This window comes from Limulus polyphemus, unplaced genomic scaffold (genome assembly GCF_000517525.1).
Source record: "Limulus polyphemus unplaced genomic scaffold, Limulus_polyphemus-2.1.2 Scaffold641, whole genome shotgun sequence".
In the NCBI taxonomy this organism is placed as follows: Eukaryota; Metazoa; Arthropoda; class Merostomata; order Xiphosura; family Limulidae; genus Limulus; species Limulus polyphemus.
This window is the reverse complement of record NW_013666251.1, coordinates 127105-137377: the sequence shown is the minus strand read 5'-3', so window position 1 is coordinate 137377 and position 10273 is coordinate 127105. Positions and strand designations below refer to the sequence as shown.

Sequence of the window (10273 nt, the reverse complement as noted above, 5' to 3'; positions counted from 1 at the left end):
GTCACATTATAACGCCCCCACGTCTGAAAGGGCGAGCATGTTTGGTGGGATGCGGATTCGAACCCGCGACCCTCAGATTGTGAGTCCAGCGCCTTATCCACCTGGCCATGCCGGGCCCTTAAAATTATGCAACCATTATCTAAAGTAAAAACAACATTCAAGAGGATGTTCGATATAATTAATGTAATTTCACCATCAATACCAATTTAAAACTGAAAAAAATTATAACCTATTTCGAGCGCTTTCGAAAGGTGGACCTTTCTTATTCACGGGTAAACTGAAAGTGTTCTGGTTATCGGGTTTTTATTGTTTTATATTAAGACTTCTTGAAGCTACGTGTTTTTCTGACATCATAAATATCAATTTAATACTCATCTTTATGAACTAACAACAAAGAGCACACTTTTAGACCTTAGAAGTCGTTCATCAAAAAAACACATTTTTAGACCTTAGAAGTTTTTCATCAAGAAGTACAATTTTAGACCATAGAAGTATTTCTACAAGTAGCACACTTTTAGACCTTAGAAGTCCTTCAACAAGTAGGACATTTTTTGACCGTAGCAGTCTTTCTTCAAGAAACACATTCTTAGACGTTAGACTTTGATTATGCAGCCAACTACTGATTACACACCGAGATGTATAATTTTGCTTGCGAGCAGATCTCCCCTCCAACATCACACAACACTTGTGAAGTTTTCAACAGCAAAAGAAAAAAAAAGTAATACAAGGGTAGCTTTACAAGACTTTCGTCATGACAAACGTGTTCTTCTAGGCCCATGTGGCTCAAGGGCCTTACTTAATCCCATCTATAAATACGAGGAGACAGAATCTAAAGCCGATGTAACACGATCATGACGTACATACTTGTGGAAGTTACTGCAGAAATACAACAAATGGTATTGGACATCAGACAAAGCAATACCCAAGGAAAATGTGGTACCCATCAAGTTTCCAGATCTACTAGCCGACCACAGCAAACTGTGTGGAAGATGATGTACAAGACACTAAATCTATTTCCATATGCAAGATAGGACGACAGTATGAACTACTTCCTGCTAATCCAGAGAGGCGATTGAACTTTCACTTGATAATTTTTCTTTTTTATTGATGGCTACTTCCACCTGCATAAACAAGTGAACATCCATAACTGCATTTTCTGGTGTGACACTAATCCACATAAATTCGTAACCTAAAGGTGACTGTGTGGGGTGGGTTTACCTTTTTTTATTTTCTTTTGAGAAACCTCCAGTCATTGTTTATAAACTATTACGGTCACTGGTGCTTGTTATCGACATCTTGTTATCCATCTTGCACGAAAGGGGCATCAGCAAGACGTTGTCAACCCAACTGATGAAGAACCAGTTATGAAATGATTTCGATGAACGAAATATTAGCAGAGGATTCCACCACAACCGGCCATCATGGCCGCTCAATAGATTTGTGGAATTTTGGTTAGGGGGCTATCGGAAAGTTTGGTGTACCATGGCTAATTGTTGATCTTACGAATAGCATTCAACGCCACATTCTTGCCATCCACAGTAGTCAGTTTCTCGCAGCTGTGTACCATGTGTTATTAAGTATGGAAGCTGTTACTGAAATTAGTGGCGGAGATTGTAAACACTTACTGTAATGAGTCGAACTAGTTCAGGCGGTTTGTTTCAATAAACTGGTGTTTTAAACTTTTTTATATGTTTTCTGTTAGAGTTACACATCGATTTTAGAAGAAAGTTATTACAAAAACCAACTTAGTCATTTTGCCGTGACGTCACACATCGCAAACGGCGGCGGCGTACACTTAATTTTGCTTACAAATTTGTTACAGTTTGGAAGTTGTGACCAACGAAATGCATGACTTAACTTTACAGTCATCCTTTATATAATAACAAGTAGAAAGATAAAAACAAAAATAAATATATGGAAAACAGTGAAAGTAGCAAAAAATAATGACCAAGTTAATAAAACAACAAACAAAAAGACGAACTGAATACAGTAATGCAGGCAGGAGTTGAAAAGTGGGGGTACTTGGCTAGACATTCAGGTTTTACAATGGGAGATTGAAATATAAGAGCTGCTAAAAGCAGCAACGATGTTGCCAATAGCAGTTCAATCTTGTGGGTGTGGGGGCATGCCCCAGAAAAAAATTATATAATGATATAATTTACAGTTACTATCTAAGTCAAATATGTAAAATTGGGGATGCTACAGTTCCGATACCTCTGGAATAAATAATAAATATAATAATACTGTGGAGAAGAATTAAAAATAAGGACAATACTGAGAACAATAACAAACATAAAACCAAAACTGGACGTAACAAGTGTAACGAATTTGTTATTATATATTTATTTGAATATCAAAGTTTGTTTTGATTAAGTTTATATTTTAAAACATGCGTAGCTTATAGTGTTAAATATGTATTGCGAAACTCCCGCCTATTCTCCAAAGTTGTAGAAACTTCTCGAGAGTAAGAATCGACAATATATACGTAAACGCTTAAGTGTAGTTCAGTATTGTTACGTAAAACTGAAATTTCTAGAACGCCTTCACACGGCTATAAATATAACCAACGAGACGCGCCAAAAGAGAGTATCTATTATTAGTTCGCTATAGTCAGTGTGCTACAAACTTCGAAAGCTATAACTGTGATTGTTAATAACGCTTACTAATCGAAAACTTCAGATATTTAACCAGGAGCATTTACAAAGTTCGAACATTACAACTCATTTAACTTCAGTGGATTCTCATTGGACATTAGTATTTTTACGAAAACATTACCTAACTTCAACTGTGGAAAACTCAGAGTGTGTGGCAAAAGACAAAGCTAGCAAGCTTCCCGGCGAATCGTACCTACATCAACTCGTAATTAACTCGCCGATCGTGAACCCTCGATAAGATATCAAGGAAGCTCCAAACTAGAAAGACGACTTTGTATTGCTTGTAAGTTTGTGAAACTTTTGTTTATAAATCATTGTTTGTAATAACGATTTGTAATAAATGTTATTGTGAATTGTATTGTTGTGTATATATTAAAACTTATTTGTGTTAAAAAAGAAATTTTGTTGGCAAATATAAACTGACTATACATAGGCTTTTACTTAACTGCTAAATCTGAAGTACAATTTAACTACTAAATTCAAATTTATCTGTTAACTCAATTTCAGGTTATTTGAAATTCTAATACGTAACACAACATTAAAAATTACGGTTTAGACGCTAAAAGCTGGCGAAGCATTAGAAATCAATAGGCATTATATGCCAGATCTCCTGCATAGTTAACAAGAAAATAACCATAATTTAAAGCTGACATATTTTTACTGTCCAAAAGTTCACAAATTTGCAGCTACACCTTGAAACCAACGGCTTTTTTCAACAGAAAGATGACTGAAGAAAATGGAATTGCAGAAATTTTTCCTGGGGGGGGGGGGCAAAGTAGTGTGAAATTGTGAACTGAATAAAAAAATGATATACGTATGCTGAATGAATAAAGAAATAATTATGTTTCTTGTTTTCCAGGTGGGGCAAGTACCCTCTCTTGTCCTCTTCCCGCCGAAGCAGTTCGAATGGGCTTTTGTGCCTTTGGTCTGCTAAAACGTAATCTTCAAACTAACATTCATGTACAGCAGAGGGTCTGTGGAACGTTTTTAAATATATGTAGTACAAGCTTGACCTCGCTATCTCTCAAGTATATTTGCTAGAGTGTAAACTGTGATATCGAGCGACAGTATGTAACCATGGGCATTAGACTGAACACACTTGACGATAGGGGGAAGTATGTTTAATGGCAGCACAGCGCTGGAACATCATTCTTATAAAGTGCAACTAAGCTCTGCTTGTGCCATTGTAATATATCTCTAATGAAAACCAACATGAATTACATTCAGACAAATACAAAAGTAAGGCCACTTTCCGATTTTTATATCCCTTCCATTAGTTGCCCATAAATCCTACTTTTTAAAATGCTTCTCCGACAATTAATTATAATTCACTGCAATTAAAGTGGTAATAACTTAAACCATACTATCCTTTAATGGCTTAATATGGGCTTCCACTATAAACAGGGCATAAGAACATTCTAACTGTATTTTGTTTACCGTACGCAGGTGCCAACGAGAGCCTACACTACAACCAGTCTTTTAAGAAACACCAAGTTTAAAGAAGTATTATCTCTTCTACGGTAATAGGTGTGATAAGACAACACAATATGACTGATAAAAGTTTTAATCGCAGCACTGTTAATTGAAGAAATTGGATTTCCAGTCATTAGTTTGCAAAATCATTTCAACTGGTATTATAAAAAGGATTTTGTCTCGTCTGATAAGGCTTTACATACAAATTACTTGTGTGTATAAATATTCTAAACATATGTTTCACGTAACATGAGACAATGGGTAAATTAGCATGTTAAAAGACTGATATATTATCCTAACTATTGACTCATAGTTAAACAACCACAAAAATACTAGATACAAATCTGCCTTTACATTACAACACTCATTGTTTGAAACGTTGAAAAAATACGATATATATATATATACACATACATAATACAAAACTTGGTCACACCGTTAACAGATTACTTTTAAAACCATGCAAATAGGACGCCAGAATTAAGTTATTGTATTGGAATGATTATATCACTAAATTATATTTTCCACTCGACTTATCATCTCATTTTGGTAGTAGCGACTGGTACATAACATGAGTGTTTTTCAGGTTAACAGGAAACAATTAAACCCTATCAGAATGTTTGAACACTAAACTCTTTAATAACTCTATCTAAGTATATATTAAAGTACTTCAAATTAAAATATTTATTCTAGATAATACTGGAAGAGCTCAAACAAAGTGATTAAAAACAATTTTGCTATGCTTTACTCAGCTTCTTGTGTTACATACATGCAACATAACTACTATGTAAGTCCAATTATTGACAGAACTCGCACATACACACTACATTGTTTCAAAATTTTTTCTATTGTTTCTAAGATGTGGTTTAGAAAACACGATAAAGTATGCTTTGATTTTATTATTTTTACATCTATTAGCATTTAGTCAAAAAATATTAACATTCTTAACAAGAATACCGTGAGCGTTTTAAATGTTTATAAACATGAAATGTTATACAAATGTTCTTTATGCTTTAATGTCCGTCCAGTTATAGTGCATATGTTAATTGATGTTTTGTTTGTTTGGATATGCGCGCAAAGTTACAAGAGGGCTATCTGTGTTAGCCGTCCTTAATTGTGAATTGATAGATTAAAGGAAGTGACACCCACCACCACTTCTTTGGCTGCGTTAATCAAATAATGAGATTATCGGTGACTCTTCATAACGCACCCATAGACGTAAAGTTAGGAGACGAAATGCGGACACGTTAACTACGCCCAGCTTTTAATGCAAGGAAAGAGTTCCATTTCAGTTTTGCTTTGTGGATGACGCTACGACAAGCACTCTAAGTAAGAATAGTGCTGTGTTATTTCAGGAATATCATAAAACTGCAAACATTAAGAAAACGATTTAGATCTCAAACTTCTTCACCATTTTTGGATGCAGCTACACGTAAATTTATTTCAGTTTCAAAATTCAATTAAACAAAACCCACACGTTCCGTTTTCTATGTAACTTAGAAATCATTTCATGAAATCTGGTGAATTTAAAAATTTCAAAGCAACGCCAAAAGAAATTCGTAGCGAACATGAGAGTTTCACTTTATGAAATGAACAAATCAAAAACACTTTCTGTAGAACTAAATGATAGTGTTTAGGCATTTGGGATTGAAACACGATCGGTTTTCACTGCTTCACAATAACATGAATGAAAGACATTTTGAACTTTACAGTTAAATATATTAATGTTCTCCGTCAAAAGAAAATTTATTTAAAATCAAAATATAGAAACATTTCATTTAGTGTTGTGAGCCACGTCACAAAAATCGTACATCAGCTTGATAACCGTTTAAAAGTAGAGCGCATGCGCGAGTTATGTCAAGCAATTTTCTGTTTACATAAACAATGTTATTTTATTGAATATCTCTACAAACCATGGAAGGTAAACTCTTTCAAACAGTTTCCAATTCCCCTTCCCCAAATAAGGATATTAACTGATCTAACTTGTGAGCAGCTGACTCTCCAACTGAAAGTGGTGAAAAATTAATTTCCAGGAGTATGCACAGCAGTTGTGCAGTATCAATGATATCTGTAACACTAAACTGGAAAATCAGGATCTCTAGTATCCCTTTCACCAAAACTAGAAGCAACGTTTCACAATTTTAACAGATCATACACACATGTGGGGCTAGGACCAATAATATTAAGAGAAAAAAAAATACATACACACTCCCAAAGGTAAAGCAAAACTAAAACTATGAAATATAAACTGACGTACCCGTCTTTCGTCCGGATTGTGAACTTAAAAAAATGTGGGAGTGAATGCTATGATAAATAACGCAAAAATCCTAACTTTCATACAATTTATTCATAACATTTCATTACAGTATTCATTATTACCTCAACAAATGTTTTGTGTAACCTTTAAGAACTCACTATGTATGGTTGCTTTCTGTTACCCGCTTTCAACATCCACCTCTTAATATCCCTTCACAGTGTTTCATGTTATTAATTAATTGACAGTCATTGGCTTCAGAAGTGTTTTATGGGATGAAGTTGTAAGATCATGGGTCAAAGTAGGAACTGGGAATAACTCAAGAAACGGCTCTTCATATCAGCGTTATAATGGCTGTTGTCGTATCAACTTCATCTGAGTTTATGTGTTATTGTAAATGTGGCGGCCATTTTTTTTTCCATTGCCTTCCTCCTTAGCGCACTCTCCGAGATATATATGACGTTTGTGTGCCCCCCCTCCCCCCATACACACTGATGTTAGCGTTGTAAGTCCGAAGACTTACCGCTGTCCTACCAGGAGACGGAAAATTTAAATTATTATTTTTAGTTTGGTGTAAGAACGTGGCGCAATATATGAATGTAGTTAACGTTAACTAATGTCAAAGATAATAAATTCACAATAAAAGCGATAGTGGGGTGGATGGGGTTGTGAGCTCCATTACCATGCCCCTTGTTACAGATTATCAGCCCATAAAGTTTGGCCCTGCGACCTAGGAGTAGTTAAGGGACAAATAGACAGACACACAGATTTTTGTGTTTTATATATATAATTTCTCAAGATGTTTACGTTTTTGACGGATTACATGCTTGTTTGAAATATTACCCAAGATTATTTTAATGTCAGTTCATAATTTACATCTAACAAACAAATACAAGTAAAAGAATAAATTAAACTATGACTTTACACATTGGCGACGATAAATAGAAAAATTTTGTAACTGACTTATACGTGAAGTTTTACTCATGTTTAACCCAATGAAAGAAAGAAAAAAGGAATAATAATAAAAAATAACGGTAAATGTTGCCAACTGCCAATAATAATAAAAGTGCAGTATTTGCTACCAAGTTTTGAGTTTTTAAATTATTAGGATTTCGAATTACTAGATGGAGCCACTGCAACTTTTGCTTCTTCTAACCATCATATAACTACGAAACTCGTTAAAGAAAATGAGCTACTTCACTCCTAGTAGTATTATCATTTTCACAATATTGCTAAAATTATGTAATGCCACCACAACTCGTTACATTATCAAGATACTTAATATGGATCTATTGATGAACTACTTATGAACGAAAAGTCTACATGTCTTGCATTTTTCCTATAAGCTAAAATGTCATTTAGAATAAACAATGAACGATTCCTCCGTAAGTCACGTTTAAAGTTTTTAACACTTATCTATAACAGCACAAAAAATACATAAAGATGGCTCTGAACATCATATACATGTTACAGTAATCGTTTTTTTCCAATATATATATATACATCAAAATCAGAGTTCGTAGAACAACTCGGCAAACAAGTTAGACTGGCTTGGATTGAAGACGCTCTTATCCCAATCATTATTTGATTCAATAACTTCAACATCAGTTACTTTAAGTGACATTTTTTTAGCAACAATTTATCTGGATATTGTATATTATATCACGGAGGAGAGGAAATGCTATCCCCTATCAGTGAAGTCCACATATTGCATTATATTAAATAATTTCATGTTTTACCCTGTTCTTTGCACTGACGAAAAAAATATACAAGTATCTGGGAAACATTTATCGCTAAATAAAAAAGCTATGTAGGGCTGGCTACTGAACTTGAAAAATGAAACCAAATAAGATAGGGATGGAAATGCACATATCACTTGATCGGCAAATGATCACATAGCAGACTAAGCTGCCTTAACTTTATATGGAGAATATGGAGCTTCCCCAGTTTGTCTATCAAAAGTTTGGTGTTTGAATAGCTTTCAGCATTATACATTTCTTTTAGTTAAATTTGGAATACCATTTTTATGACTATTGTACAATAGAGTAATATTTTAAGATTGGAAATTCTGGTTTTATTTGTTTTGCCAGTGAGAAAGCCAGAAATGTAGGGATTTTATTCTCCATGTAAAGTTGAAACAGCTTAGTCTGCTATGTGATCATTAGCCGATCAGTTGATATGTTCACTACTATGCCTATCTTGTTTTTTGTTTTACAAGTTTAGTAGACAGCCTAAATAGTTTTTTATATTTAGCGATAACTTTTCCTTATACTTCTTTGTTTACTTTTTTTATAAGATGGTGTACGTGAGTTACTAAGTTATAGAGTGTATTCTAAACTCTAAAGCTTTATAAATTTTGCATAGAATAATATTAAAATAGATAGACAAAGATCGTGAATACTGTTTTGATCTATCAAATGATGATAGAATTATAGTTACTGCTAGAGCTAGGTAGGCATTACGCCTGTTAAAGAAAGATGATGATGGACGAAAATAAGAAATCTCGAATTTGGCTATTCGCCGGTTTCGACTTTCGGACGCTCTGGATAGCTGAAAAGCGGCATATACACCGGAGATAGAGCGAGTATGCCAGATAGCTCTTGATATCTAGCTTCTGATAACCTGTGGAGAAGAAAATCCAGATGTCTTTTGTATTGTTTTAATACGGACGTCCGTGCCATCCCTATATATAGAGAGTGCTATAGCATTCTCCGAAAAATAATTGGGCGCGAAATAGCTTATTTCCTGTGCAAACATACGTACAGGACCATAGAAGTAATTAGTGGGACTAAGTACAATAATGATAGTATTTTTGTTTGGATTTTGTGTGTGTGTATGCGACTTGTACTTATCTTTCAAAATTCTGTGCAAAGGTACATACGGGCTACTTGTTCATAGCCATATCTAATTTTGAACTAACAGAACCAGGAAAAAGGATGCTAGTCACCCATTGCTAACTCTTGGGCAACTCTTGTCTCATCGAATAGTCGCTCTTATAGCGCACCCACGGAATATGTTGTGAAGATAATGAATCACAAACTGTGAACCTTTGGATTCACTGTACAGGAACACTAATAATTATGCCACGCTTGGTGAGAGTCATACATGTAGGGATCCTGTAACCAACAAAGGTATAGACTTTCTAGCAACTTGTTGCATACACAGTTCAGAAAAAATATGTTTAAAACGCCAATGAAGTCGAGATCTCATCTAAGGTTAAAGCTAGTTATCTAAATTCCAAAATACCTTTTGTATACATGTAAACAGTTGTTTTTGATACACATTTTATGCAATTCTTAACGCATAAATATTTCTTCGTTTTGTGATATCGCAACAGAAGTGTATATATATATATATATTGTGTGACGTTCCATGTTATTTTTATACAACATGACGTAACAACAGGTTTTTCCGTATGATTTGTCAAATTATAATGGAACTGTTGGGGCAATAAAATTGGCTTTTGAACAATTGTTATGGCTTGTCAAAGTCTGAGAAAACACACAACTTATGATAGCGTTACTAAAATAAAAAGTATGAAACATTATCGAACATAATAGAAATTCGAAAAAAATAATGCAAAAAAACCATAGTATATCTATTAAAAACACAGTCATTTTAAACAAAGAACCCAACATAAACAAACGAAAAATCATGGAACCCATCTTAATTGAACAGCCCCACAGTGGCACAGCGGTATGTCTGCGGACTTAAAACACTAGAATCCGGGTTTCGATACCCGTGGTGGGCAGAGCACAGATAGCCCATTGTGTAGCTTTGTGCTTAATTACAAACAAACTAACTTACTTAACTGAACAAACAAACCTACTCTAAACCAACACCCCGGGGTGCCAAGATACCTCTTTTAAGTTTTGCAACAGTATCCGGTCAT

General features: G+C 34.4%; 1 protein-coding gene across 3 annotated transcripts in view; it reads right to left on the bottom strand.

Annotated features, from left to right (window-relative positions):
* Positions 1-10273, bottom strand: part of LOC106459635 (rab3 GTPase-activating protein catalytic subunit-like) — a 163055-nt gene that overhangs the window by 47075 nt on the left and 105707 nt on the right. The window lies entirely within an intron of this gene.